Consider the following 13,663-nt stretch of genomic DNA (forward strand, 5'->3'; position numbering starts at 1 on the left):
ATAGTAGCCTATTTATTTTACAACTTTATGCTTTTATATATTAGTTAAAAATAATTTTTTCAAAAAACATCGCAGGAGTCTTATCTCTTCTAACAATGTTACCAAAAAGAGGGTAGAAACTACTCTTCACTTCTTCATAGAGGTGTTCCCTGAGCATTATTTGTTTGTGTGTGTGTGGGTTGGTACATGGGGCTTGAACTCAGAGCCTGGGAACAATCCCTGAACATTTTTGCTCAAGGCTAGCACTCTACCACTGGAGCCACAGCTCCAGTTTTGACTTTTTGGTGCTTAACAGGAGAGGAGAGTCCCATGGACTTTTCTGCTTGGGCTGGCCTTAAACCACAATCCTCAAATTTCAGCCTTCTAAATAGCTAGAATTTCAGGCAACTAAACATTAAATTAAAAAACTTAAGCATATTAATAACCATTCTTTTTATATTTTTATTGTAAAAATACTATACAGAGGGGTTACAGTTACATGAGTTAGGTAATGAGTACATTTCCTATCAAGCATTGTTACCTCCTCCTTGTTACCTCCTCCTTTGTTTTTCCCCTACCATCCCTTCCATCCCCACTTCCCCAACTTCTCCCTCCCCCTCCCAAAGTTATAAAGTTCATTTTCAACATAGTGTCTTTTACATCTCATTGTTACAATGGGTCAATCTATATCCTTATTTCAGCATTTTGTTTTTTCCCTTACTCTCCCCAAATTAGAAAAAAAATGTATATACAAGATGCAGGGCACCAGAATCAAATACAGTGAAAACAGAGGTTATACCATGGGAGAAGAACATACAAAAGAAACAAAAAAGTCACATGGTACATTATAAATGCATTAAAACCAATGGCAAGAAAGATAAAATCACTGGTGTCCCTATCTTGGGGTTCATTTCACGTAGCATCATCTTATATGGTCATCTGTACATAGCTTTTGACCTTTTCTGATTGTCCTAGACATATACTAGCTTTATTGTAAATAAGGGAAACCATGGGACCTATGTTTCTTTGAATCTGGCTTACTTCACTTAGTACAATTTTTTTTTAAGTCTTTCAATTTCCTAACAAATAAGGTGGTGTCATTCTTTCTGATGGAGGCATAGAATTCATATATATATGTATATATACATAAATACATATATACATATATATACATACATACACACACACATATATAAACATTTTCTTGATCCTTTCATCTACTGAGGGGCATTTGGGTTGGTTCCATATTGTAGCTATGGTAAATAATGCTGTGATAAACATAGTTTATCCTCAAAGAAACAACTTCCTGATAAATAAGTGGGCTAAAGACTTAAAGAGAAACTTCTCTGAAGAGGAAATAAGAATGGCAATAGACACATGAAGAAATGTTCAACTTCTCTGACCATAAAAGAAATGCAAATCAAAACATTGAGGTACCACCTCACACCAGTTAGAATGGCTATAATCAAGAACTCTAATAACAACAGATGCTGGAGGGGATGCGGCCAAGAGGGAACCCTACTGAACTGTTGGTGGGAATGTAAACTTGTTCACCCACTCTGGAAAGCAGTATGGAGGTTCCTCAAAAGAATCCACATAGAGCTCCCCTCTGACCCAGCAATCCCACTTTTGGGCATTAACCCAAATGATCACAAACAAGGCTATACTAACTATTCATTTTTAAAGTATTCCATAGCTTTTTTTTCTATTTGAGGTATTTTAATTGGTAAAATGAATTAAGAAGAAAACAAAGAAATATGATTTAATATATAGTTCAAAGTGAAGATGATACATGGCTTCTCCTCTGAACTTTTCTAAGAAAGAAGAGTAAGAAATATGGAGCTTGTGGGAGAAATGGGTAGAAAGAAACAGATGTGATCTAAATCCATTCAACCAAGCCCGGTTGCAGTTCCCTGAGCAACAATTGAGCAGGGCCAATAAGCTTGCTAAGTTTTGTTTCAGTAATCTATATTGGGAGAAAGGAGGAAAAGAGTCCCAGATTTCCAGGAGATTATTTGCTTGCATCAGTCAGGTTTCTATCCCGTTATTTCAGAAGATTCTGATCTAAACCAGCACTTTATGCCACCTTGAAGTTCCCCACAGCTCTTAGCATTCTTGTCATCACTTCACATGCTCAGTCACTTACTTTACTGCCTGCCTCCCCAGTAGAATGCACATAGCATGAGAAGAGGACTTTTGTTATGTTTGCTGTTGTATTCTAAAGTAGTGCCATGGCCTATTCTAGGCACTCAGTAATATTGTTGAATACACTTATAATTAATTAATAAGAAAAGTATTGAATGGAATCAAGGTGTATGTGAAAGATATACAACATGTGCTAAAGAGATAATGTACAAGTATTGAACATTTAAGTCCATTCAAGTAAGTGCTTCTAGTTATATTGACGGATTTAAAAGCTGAAGCTCACAGGACCTCTCATTATATTATTTCATTCAAAACATATGCACATTAGCAAATTGTGGGTCTAGAATTTGAACCTGGTTATATGTCTGATTACATAGCTTGTTCTCGTTTTTTGCATACATCTCTGCATGCAAAAGCTGGGAGACAAGCTTTTCTAAGAGTTTCTGAGAGAAAAATTCCCCAAGGCCATCATGTTGGGCTCGAGCCCTCTTGGGTTTCCTTCCCTTCTCTTATCTTCTCCAATGACATCTGATTTCAGCATGGGTCCCTTGACTAAAAAGTGAGCCTTTTTTTTTGCTGCTGCCTCTGTACCTTGGGCAGGCTTTCTCTTTGCTGAGGCATGAAAGGAAAGAACAGCTTGAACCTGTCAGAGCTGAAAGCAACTTTGTTTACAGAGGTTTCACTAGCATGACTCCTCACATCAGGCACAGCCTGATGGCATTTGGTAAGACAAAAGAGAAGGAAAAGTAAATGAATAGCAAATGTACTCAGGACAAAATAGGAAGAAGCCAGGCAGGAAGCTGAGTGTTGAGAGGAACAGGTTACTTGATGACTAACTGGAGAGAAGAACAGAAGTTGCACTACTGAAGGACAAACAAACAAACAAACAAAAAACCCACACATGATATCAGAACTACTGTGGTTGTACCCAGAAGAGGAGTTTCTTTTTTTTTTAACCTTCTTATAGTTTGTACCCTTGGATTGTGTACTACATGGAATAACTCAAGCAGATAAGAGACAGATGGTTCTTCTTTTATGTTCTCCACAAATTTGAATTTTAAGGTACCTTCAGTTGCTTGAAATTTTTTTATAGGTACATATTTTATTTTTTGGTTTTTTTTATTTGGGGTGCAATTTATTCAAAATGTCATACACAGCTCATAGACAATCCATAAAACCCACACTGATACAAGATAGAAAGTATTTACATGAACTTAGGAAGTTCCCTAAAACCTTATCAGACAACCACACCCACAATTTCTTCATGCAACCACTCTTCTGAGAAATTATTTTTACCTGTTCCAGATCATCCTAAAAATGGAATCATGCAGTCTATACCCTTTCTATGTTTCTAGCTTCCTTCACTTTATTTATTTATTTATGCATTTTGGGTTTTGTTTTGTTTTGGTGCTGATTGTGGGGCTTGAAGTCAGGGCCTTCTGCTTTTTCGCCTAAAGCCAGCTTTCATTTGAGGCACTTCCTCCCTCCCTTTCTCCCTCTCTCTCTCTCTCTCTCTCTCTCTCTCTGTCTCTCTCTCTCTCTCTCTGTCTGTCTCTCTCTTTCTCTCTGTATTAATTAGGGATGAGTCTTAGGAACTTTCCTGCCTGGACTGGTTTCCAACCATGCCTCCTGAGCAGTTAGAATCACAGGCATGAGCCACCAGAACCTGACTTTCTTCAATCATCTTGTTTGTGAGATATTCCTTGACCATGCTTTTAGATTTCATTCCTTTTCATTGCTGAGTTGAATTCCATCATACATATACAAATTGTGCTGTTCAAACTTTCATGTTTGCCCATGTTATCATTAAACAGATTGGTTCTGTTCTATTAAGTTTTGAAGTCTTCTGCTATTCTAGGTGCTAGTCATGTATGGAACAAGTAGTTTGCAAATATTTTATCCTTTTAAGAGCTTGTCATTTTATCTTTTCACTATATCTTTTAAGTAGCAATAATGTTTATTTTGATGAGGTCTAGTGTATCATTTTTATAGATCATAATTCTTGTGTCAAGTTTAAGAACTTTTTACATGACACCAAATTCCCTTCTTTTTGCCTTTTTCCTAATTTTTATAGCTTTATATTTATCATTTGTGTTTCATTTTTTTGCCTGAAGTATAATGTTATGTCAAAATTCATCTTTATGTCTACAGACATCAATTGTTTCCAGCATCATTTGTGGAGAATATTGTCCTTCCTTTGAATTGTTTTGGGAAAAGCTGGTTTAGTATATTTGCACAGGTATATTTCTGAGCCCTTTATTATATTCCATGGATATATATATATATATATATGGATATATATGGACATATAGATATAGGTATAGATCCTCTGTCCACACTTTTTCAAATAAACCACAAAATAGATAACTAATGAAATAAGTAAATAATAACCTGAGAATTTGATAGATGCTGTATTAAATCTATTGATCAATTTGAACAGACCTGGAACCTTATACCAATGAACCACCAGATCTAGAAATATGGTGTACCTCCCCTCATTTATTTAGATTTTTATTACATTTATTTTACCAGCATGTGTGATTTTTATTTCATTTCCAAGTTCTATGCATTGAGTCTTAAGTCAATAGTGATATATTTATATTTTGAGGAATTGCTATGACATTGTATTTTAATTTCAATTTCATATATTGTTAATATATAAAAATAAGATTGATTTTGCATATTGGTCTTATATTACTCTGCTGAATTCATTCATTTACTTTATTAGAACAGGGTTTGTTTTTATACATTTCTCTGGATTTTCTTTATAGACAGTCATTTCATCTATAAACATTAAACAGTTTTGTCTATTCCTTTCCAATCAGTGGGTTTTCATTTCTTTCAATGGACTTTTTGCAGTTACCTGGGGTTACATGATAATGTATTTAATCAGACTGGTGACAGTGGGATCCTTGCCCTTTTCTTGTGCTGAGGGGAAAAGACATCAGTCTTCTCCATTGTGTATGATATGAACTATAAGATTTTTGTAGGTGCTACTTATTAAGGTGAATTAATTCTCTATTTCTAACTTATTAAGAGTAGTGGACGACACATGGAGTAGCAAGTCTCTTCTCTGTGCTAATCATTTCTAGAGTGAGATACTCATTGGTGAGCAAGCATGGCATCTAAGTGTACAACTGAGGAATGAATTGATTCAGAAAAGGTAAGGTAGCATAGTAAGAAGTTAAGAATTTTTGTGGTCTAAATTGGATGCTGGTGGCTCACACCTATAATGCTAGCTGCTCAGGAGGCTGAGATCTGAGGATTGCAGTTTGAAGTCAGCCTGGGCAGGAAAGCCAATTATATCGTTATCCCCAGAAAACTGGTTATGATGCTGTGGCTCAAAGCAGTAGAGCGCTAGTCTTGAGCAAAAGAGCTGAGGGACAGCGCCCAGGCTGCAAGTTCAAGCCCTATGACTGACCAAAAAAAAAAAAAAAGAATTACTATGGTCTAATGTTTGTATCCCTCTATTTCATTCTGAAATCCTCTCAGCATGATGTATAGGGAGGTGGTGCTTTGGGAAAGGTCATTAGATCATGCTGGTACACCCATCGGAGTGTATGCTCTTACCATAGAGAACTGGCCGAGCTATGTCATCTCTCTGCACATGGAATCTGCTGGCACTTGATTTTGGGTGTCCCAACCTCTAGAATTATGAGAAATAAATGTATGCTGGTTTTATAAAAAGCTACACAGTTTATGGTATTTTATTACAGCAGCCAAAAATGGACTAAGACAGATACTGAATTGAATGAATAATAGTAGAAAAGTCAACCCTGAGCCAACTAAGCTCTCTTTCAAATTGGTCATACAGCTATTCAAGGACAGATGAGAAAATAATTTTACAACAACAATAAAATCAAGGAAGACCAAACAGATTGCAAGTGAACATAGGGAAAGGCTGTTCAAGCTCAGCCGCAGTCACACCTGCATTTAATGAGATGTTTTAGAGCCCATGGATTGTCAGAACTTAACTCATTTTATGAAATAGGTCCTGTCAAGTGTTTTGGTGGAACCTGAATGGTTAGAACCTTTTTGAAAACTCAGCCAGTAATTTTGATTGAATATATTTTAACTCATTGATCTTGATGACACAAATCTTCCCTAATAGAAATAATCCCAGAATTATGGATATATGTACAGAGATATTTACTGTTAGACAAAAACTTGAAAACAATCTGAAGGCCCACCGACTAATAAACCAAGCTGTGAGCATGAGGCCATTAAGTGGAAGTTCTATAAATTCCTGTCTTTCCAATGTGGAATGATGTAGGAAGGTCCTTGCTCTAAAATATTCAGAGGCCTTAAGAAATGCTATTTTTGGAATTCTTGTAGAGGAAAGACAGTTTCTGACTCTCCAATCATATGATTCTATAAATTAGGCACAGTGATCCTCATTCAAAAGGAAAGGAAGAAGAGGGAGGGAGGCAAGCTTTCCACTATTTTAAATCTTCTCATTTCAGAATACATCCTTGGGAGTAAGCTGGAAGCGTGGAATATACTTATCATGGATAGAGGCCACAGACTGCAGCTATTTCATTCAGATTCATAATAAATGAAGAAAAATGGTTATTGCTGTCTCTATCCATAATTGTTGAAATAAGATCCATATTTCAGAAAATGCCTCTTTTATATTCACAGTCACTAGCGGAAAGTGACTAATTTGTGACTAGGCAGGGACATAGCGTCAAACTCTCTGGGCATATGGATAAGTGACTCTCTGTGTGTCTGAGATCGATGGAGCCTGACGCCTGCTCCTTTGCCAGGAGCGTGGGCCAGCATAAATGTACTCAGGAAAGGGAGAGTGGTGTCTCATTATGTCCTGGGAGGGGCTGCTGCTGGAGACCTGAATCTCTCTCCATTAGCGGTCTGCAAACTATGACACTTCTCTGAGGTACATATGGGGCTTAGCAAGCATTGGATGCAAGTATTTAAAATATAGCTAAAAACTATTTTAAAACTAATTATAAACACACCAGAAAAGCCAAATTTTAAAACAGTAGAAATCAACAAAGCATTACTCTACATTTTGATAAGTTTCTATAGTAAAACACTTTTACCTGTTTAGTGCATTACTGAGTTGTTTGTGATTCATTTGGAAACTGGAAGCTACACTAGAATATTTGGTAGTCTCTGAAGCTACACTAGAATATTTGGTAGTCTCTGCCCCCAAATCGCAAGTTGGGAAAGAACAACAGGATAAGGATAAAAGAAGGGAATGTGATACTGGGCTATTAAGGTGACAAATTTCCCCAAATTTTACTGGCTCTCATATCCTTCAGAACACCCTCCTTAAGGTTCTTTAGTCCCCTTGACAACCTTTAACCTACTTTGGCTTTTGTCAGACTCTAATATATCAATGTTCTTCCTTGTATTCACATTTCTAACATCTTTTTTTTCTTTCTCTGAGGCAAGAGAAGTTAGTACTAGGTTTTAAACTTTAAGTATTCTTTGGGTTTAAATCGATTTTAAAAGCCTAAAGAATCTTTTCAATGAGTTTTATAGCCCATAATAAAACAATTGCAGGGGAGTTCTAAATTCAGTACTTGGTAAGAAATACTGCCCTATTAATAAACATATGTGTGCTTTGATTGAAGAAGAAAAGTTACATTCCCCCAAACAGAAAAGAAGCCGCATTTCCTGTCCTGAGAGTCAGGTGCTCAGCAGAGGCACCACCAAGGTTTCCCAGCAGCCACACACCATGAGGAAGACGGCTCAGCACATGAGAACGGAGCAACCATTTGACAAAAGGCTGCAATTTGTGAAAGCAACCATTGCCCAAAGGCAACCACATCCATGATAGATCTGACCCTACAACGAGACAAGTAAAGAACAGCAAATGCCCTGATATCCCCAATATGTATCTCACACTGACCCTGAGTTAACCAAAGCTTCATGGAGAGAGCACAGAGACAGACAGTTGTAGCTGCTATTTATCAGTCATTTCCAGGCTTTCTGCTAAGCCTTCTCTCTCTCTTTCTCTCTCTTTCTCTCTCTCTCTGTGCCTCTGTCTCTCTCTGTCTCTCTCTTTGTCTCTCTCTGTGTCTCTCTCTTCCTCCATCCCTCCTTTTCCCTTTATTACCCTATTTAAAGCTCAAATAAAAACCCCATGAAGTATTATTATTTCTATATTACAATGAGGGAATAAAAGAAAATTAAAATGGGGGCTGGGAAGATGTCTCAGTGGTAGAGCGCTTGCCTTGCATGCATGAGGCCCTGGGTTCAATTCCTCAGCACCACATAAGCAAAAAGAAAAAAAGCCGGAATGTGGCTCAAGTGGTAGAACGCTAGCCTTGAGCTGAAGAGCTGAGGGACAGCGCCCAGGCCCAGAGCTCAGGCCCCACGACTGGACCCCAAAAAAAAAAAAAAAAGAAAAGAAAAGAAAATTAAACTGAATAGCATACTTGAGATCACCAAAGTAGGAAAACTGACTTCAAACCTGGATTTGTTCTAGTTTAAAACCTACATTCTTTGACTTCAAACTTCTCAGATATTATAGAACACAGAGTTTTGTTTCTGTAATTGCCCTGGTGCTGTACGCATTAGGATTTGGTTTTGAGAAAAAGGCACCTCTCATTTGTTCTTACATCAGCTGGAAAGGTTTACACAGTGGCTGTTTGCTATGAAATGCAAAATTGACTTTGTTTGACTGCAGCCCTTTATGACTACTGCAACTACTTGCCCTGTTGCTGAGACTGTCCTACAGCATTGCTTAGAGTACAAATCTCTCTCTCTCTCTCTCTCTCTCTCTCTCTCACACACACACACACACACACACACGCACACGCCTATGTGGTGTATCTTGTCATACCAAGGACAAGAGCTAAGAGTAGATGTGGTTAGGTGGTAAGAATGGATGGAGATTTTCTAACTCTGCAAAGTAGTCTTGTGGGATCAATATAATTATGCTGTGGTGTGTGTGTGTGTGTGTGTGTGTGTGTGTGTGTGTGTGTGTGTGTGTATGCAAGCGTGTGTACACACATGCCCAAACACACTCTTGACTTGAATTCAGGGCCTGGGTCCTGTCCCTTAACTGTTCCTTAGCTTCTTCACTCAAGGCTGGTGCTTTAACACTTGACTCAGCTCCACTTCTGGTCTTACTAGTGGTTAATTGGAGATAAAAAATCTCATGGTCTTTCTTCACAGGCTGAATTTGAACCATGCTCATCAGATTCAGCCTACTAAGTAGCTAGGGTCATTGGTGTTTGCCACCAGCAGCTTTTACTAATATAACTGTTTGAATATGATACTTGTGAGGAGAAAGTGATTGGGGTACAGAGGGGAATTTTTTTTCCTTTAAGCAGAAAGACCAGTGGGAAATTAATAGCTAATAAGAATATTGAACATAATTAATCATAACAAGCAGTGATGGTATAGTCACTTTCAGCATGGTGGAGACATTCCAAGAGATGTCACCATCAAGAAATGCTAAGGTATACTCAAGTGGGGAAGAAATGCTGATGGAGGAACATTAAGGACTGAAAAATTCTCTCTCCTTATATTTATTTCAATTATGTGTAACATCCAATAAGGAATATTCTGGAAGCTCTGCAAGAGCTTCAGTAAAACTCCTACTTTCAGAGGCTTTGATAAGAAAGCCATCTTATTGGGCTGGGAATGTAGCTTAATGGTAGGTGCTTGCCTAGCATCATGAAGCCCTGGATTTGATTCCTCAGTACCACATAAACCACTGTTGCTCAAGTGATAGAGTACTAGCCTTAAGCAAAAGAAGCTGAGTTAAAACCCCAAGACTGGCAAAAAAAAAACCCATCTTATCATCATTTCTATTGGGTTTATACATGCAAAGTGCCTGTAACTATGTCTGCCTGAAGCAGCTAAGTCTGCTTTCTTATCCTTAATGAGCCCCGGCTGTTAGATGTCTACAATCAAGCTCCCACTTGGATGGAATTGCCTAGGCTATAATCACTTTAGGAGAAATAATAGCTTCTGAACTTTTGTTATTATTCATTCATATTATTAAATTAGATGTTATAACCCATGTTAAATATATATATTCTTCACACAAATATTAGTTCCCCAGGCTTTGTCACCTAGTAACAGTAGAAATCTAAGCTTAATTCTTCAAATACATATTTTTGCTTTTTTGTTTTACCAATGGTATAAAATTATAATAAGATAAGCAGAAAGATGATTTATGATCACACCCCAAAAGAGGAATCAACATACTCTGAAGTGTGACTGATTGTCCTTTTTTCCTAATGTATGATCAGAAACTTCAAGCTACTGGCCGTAAAACTATTCATCCATAGAACATTTTGTTCCATAATTTCTCTATGTGATCTTTAAAGAAGGGTTTAATGTGAAGTTGATTAACTATTCGCTTCATATGGGAAGTCCCAACTCACTCATGCTTGCTCTGCTTAGAAGGGAGGATACCATAATCTCATCATAAAATAAAAATTCTATAGTTAACATAATTTATTTCATTCTAGTACCTACTAATAGTCCTCTAGGAACTTTCATTTGTCTTTCTACATATTCCTTTTCTTTTTCAGATTCTAAAGTTACATATTTTCATTTCCACCTTTTCAAACTTATATATCTCAGATACATTTTTATTTAGTAAAAAAATAGTCTATATTACTGTAAAAAATAAGAAAAGAGTTATGACTCACCCTGTAATTCCAGTTATTCTAGAGGAAGAGGATCATAGCTGGAGGAAAGTTTGGGTAAAAACTTACTGAGACCTCATCCCAACAAATAAGCTATATGTGATGGTGCATGTCTGTATTCCCAGATACTCTGAAGGCATAGGTAAAAGAATCATATTGCAGGACTAACTCAAGGTGAAAATGTAAGACCCCATCTGAAAAACAATAAAATAAAAAATGAGCCAGGGCATTACTCAAGTGTTCGCCTCTCTAGAAAACATGAGGTCCTGGTTCATAACCTAGTCATGCAAAAAAATGTAACAGATTTTGAAATAATGTCAAATTCACTCAATATTCAGTCTGTGTTCAATCGATGCTCACATTGTAGGGATGACTAGATCAAACCGTCCAATGTTCATCCAACTTCTCAAAAAATGATTTAAGAATAAAATTTACTATTTTTGATTTTTATAGCATCTCTAAAATTTCCATAATTTGAATTTAAACCAAGATCTATTTAACTGTAAATCTCATAACACACTGAAACTTTTCCTCTTCCTCAAAAACTAAGTAATAAGTAAGGGAAAATTTTTATTTCTATTTCCAAAATACTTTCAAACTTGGATATTCATATCCTCTTCAAAGAAATTATTCCGTTATCAGTCTTATCTCAAAGGCCTTTTTCAGTTTGTTTCCATTTGTAAATGGAGCCTTTCATCTCCAACAATTGGAGATAAATAATAATAATTTTTAGAACAAAATTTTAGTCACAACTTATGGATAAATAGGTATTTTAAGGTCAAGTGATTATTTTAATAGCATGAGCTCTCTACATCAAGGAGAGGAGATCATAATAACTTTTAACATGATTATTCTTTTCTTTAGAGTATGTTCAATCTAGCACACGAGTAGTGCTTAGTAATCAGTTATAAACTCTCTTTCATAAGAGTCTATCTTTGATTATAGGAAAATCAAATTTAGTAGCTCCTCAGATTCTCACATGTTCCTTATGAGAACAACTGTCACTAATAATCATTTTTAAATAGATTTTGAAGGGTTACCAACCTTGCTCATGTAACTATAACCCCTCTGTACAGTATCTTTACAATTATATATATATATGTATATATGTGTGAGTGTATATATATATATATATACATATATATACATATATATATATATAAAATGGGTTATCAGTGGTTGGGAAGGTGGCTCAGTGGTAGAGTGCTTGCCTTGCATGCATGAGGCCCTGGGTTGATTTCCCCAGCACTACATAAGCAGAGAAAGTGGGAAGTGGCACTGTGGCTCAAGTGGTACAGTTCTAGCCTTGAGCTGAAGAGCTGAGCGACAGCCCCCAGGCCCAGAGTTCAGGCCCCACTACTGACCCCCCCACAAAAAAAAGGGTTATCAAAAGCAACAATTTGAAATTTCTAACACATTGGTTACAAGTTGAACAAATACAGACAGTGAAATAAGTGACCAGACTCATTACCTCAGACAGACAAGTCAAGTTACTTGGGTCATTATTTGAGGCCAGTCCAGGAAAAAAAAAGTGTTTTGTTTTGTTTGGCGGGTCATGGGGCTTGAACCCTGGGCCTGGGCGCTGTCCCTCAACTCTTCAGCTCTACCACTTGAGCCATAGCACCACTTCTGGTTTTCTGGTGGTTTATTAGAGATAAGAGTCTCATGGACTTTCCTGCCCAGGCTGGCTTTGAACCTGATTCTCAGATCTCAGCCTCCTGAGTAGCTAGGATTACAGGCATGAGCCACCGATACCTGGCTCGAAAAAAAATGTTTTTAATGAATGCCAGTGAGACTTTATTTCAAGAAATAAGCCAATAAAGTGATTCACAGCTCTAATCCTATGTACTCGGAGCTATAAATAGGAAGAATATGGGCTGAGGTCAGCCTGGGAAAACATTGAAGGCCCTTTCATAAAACAGGTAAAACAACACAGGCTGGGGGCAGGGAACAAGTGGTAGAGTGCTAGCCCAGCAAGTGTAAGGCCCTGAGTTCAAACCTTGGCATCATCAACAAAAGAATGTTCAACTTTACATATTATTTAAAACAGGCTGCTTTCTAGTATTTTTATTAACTGTCTTTATTAACTGTCTTTTTGCTGAATGTGATATATTAGTGGATCATCCATTTCCTTATCATACAAAGAATGGTCCATGCTAGCATTATCCTAGAATTTTTAGAAATGGAGATTCCCCAGACCTACTGAATCAGAATGTGCAATTTAAGTGACATCTTCAGGCAGACAATACATAACCATATTAAAATTTAAAAAGCATTGATTTAGTCAACCCTGATATTTTGGAGGAGATAAAGATTCCCTATTATAGCCAGGTGCTGGTGGCTCATGCCTGTAATCCTTGCTATTCAGGAGGTTGAGATCTGAGAATTTCTGTTCAAAGTCAGCACAGGCAAAAACAAACCAACCAACTAACAAACAAAAAAAGAACTGTCTGTGAGACTCTTATCTCCAATTAACCAAAAAAAAGGCTAGAAATAAGTGGTAGAGCACCTTGAGTGAAAAAGCTAAGAGATAGCACCCAGCCAGGCCCTAAGTTCAAACCCTAGTACTCAGGAGTGGGGAGGTGGAGGGGTAGGGAGATTATTATAGAGTTTCCCACTGAGGCTGATTGGCTACAAATGGGTTTCGGGCACCAGTACCTAACTTCTTCCTCAGCCTCAGTGCAGATGGATGGAGACTGGCTCAGCCAGAACCCCAGAGCATATCCCAGAAGATGCAAGAGGCCTTGCCCATAAATCCGAATAGGCCAAACAGATGGTATCATTTCTTTCTTTCTTTTTTTTATTTAATTTTTATTTTTATTTTTTGTGAACATACTGTACAGAGGGGTTACAATTACATGGGCAAGATAATGCGTACATTTCTTATCAAGCATTGCAGCCTCCTC

The sequence above is a fragment of the Dipodomys ordii genome, unplaced genomic scaffold, assembly GCF_000151885.1.
Source record: "Dipodomys ordii isolate 6190 unplaced genomic scaffold, Dord_2.0 Scaffold59, whole genome shotgun sequence".
In the NCBI taxonomy this organism is placed as follows: Eukaryota; Metazoa; Chordata; class Mammalia; order Rodentia; family Heteromyidae; genus Dipodomys; species Dipodomys ordii.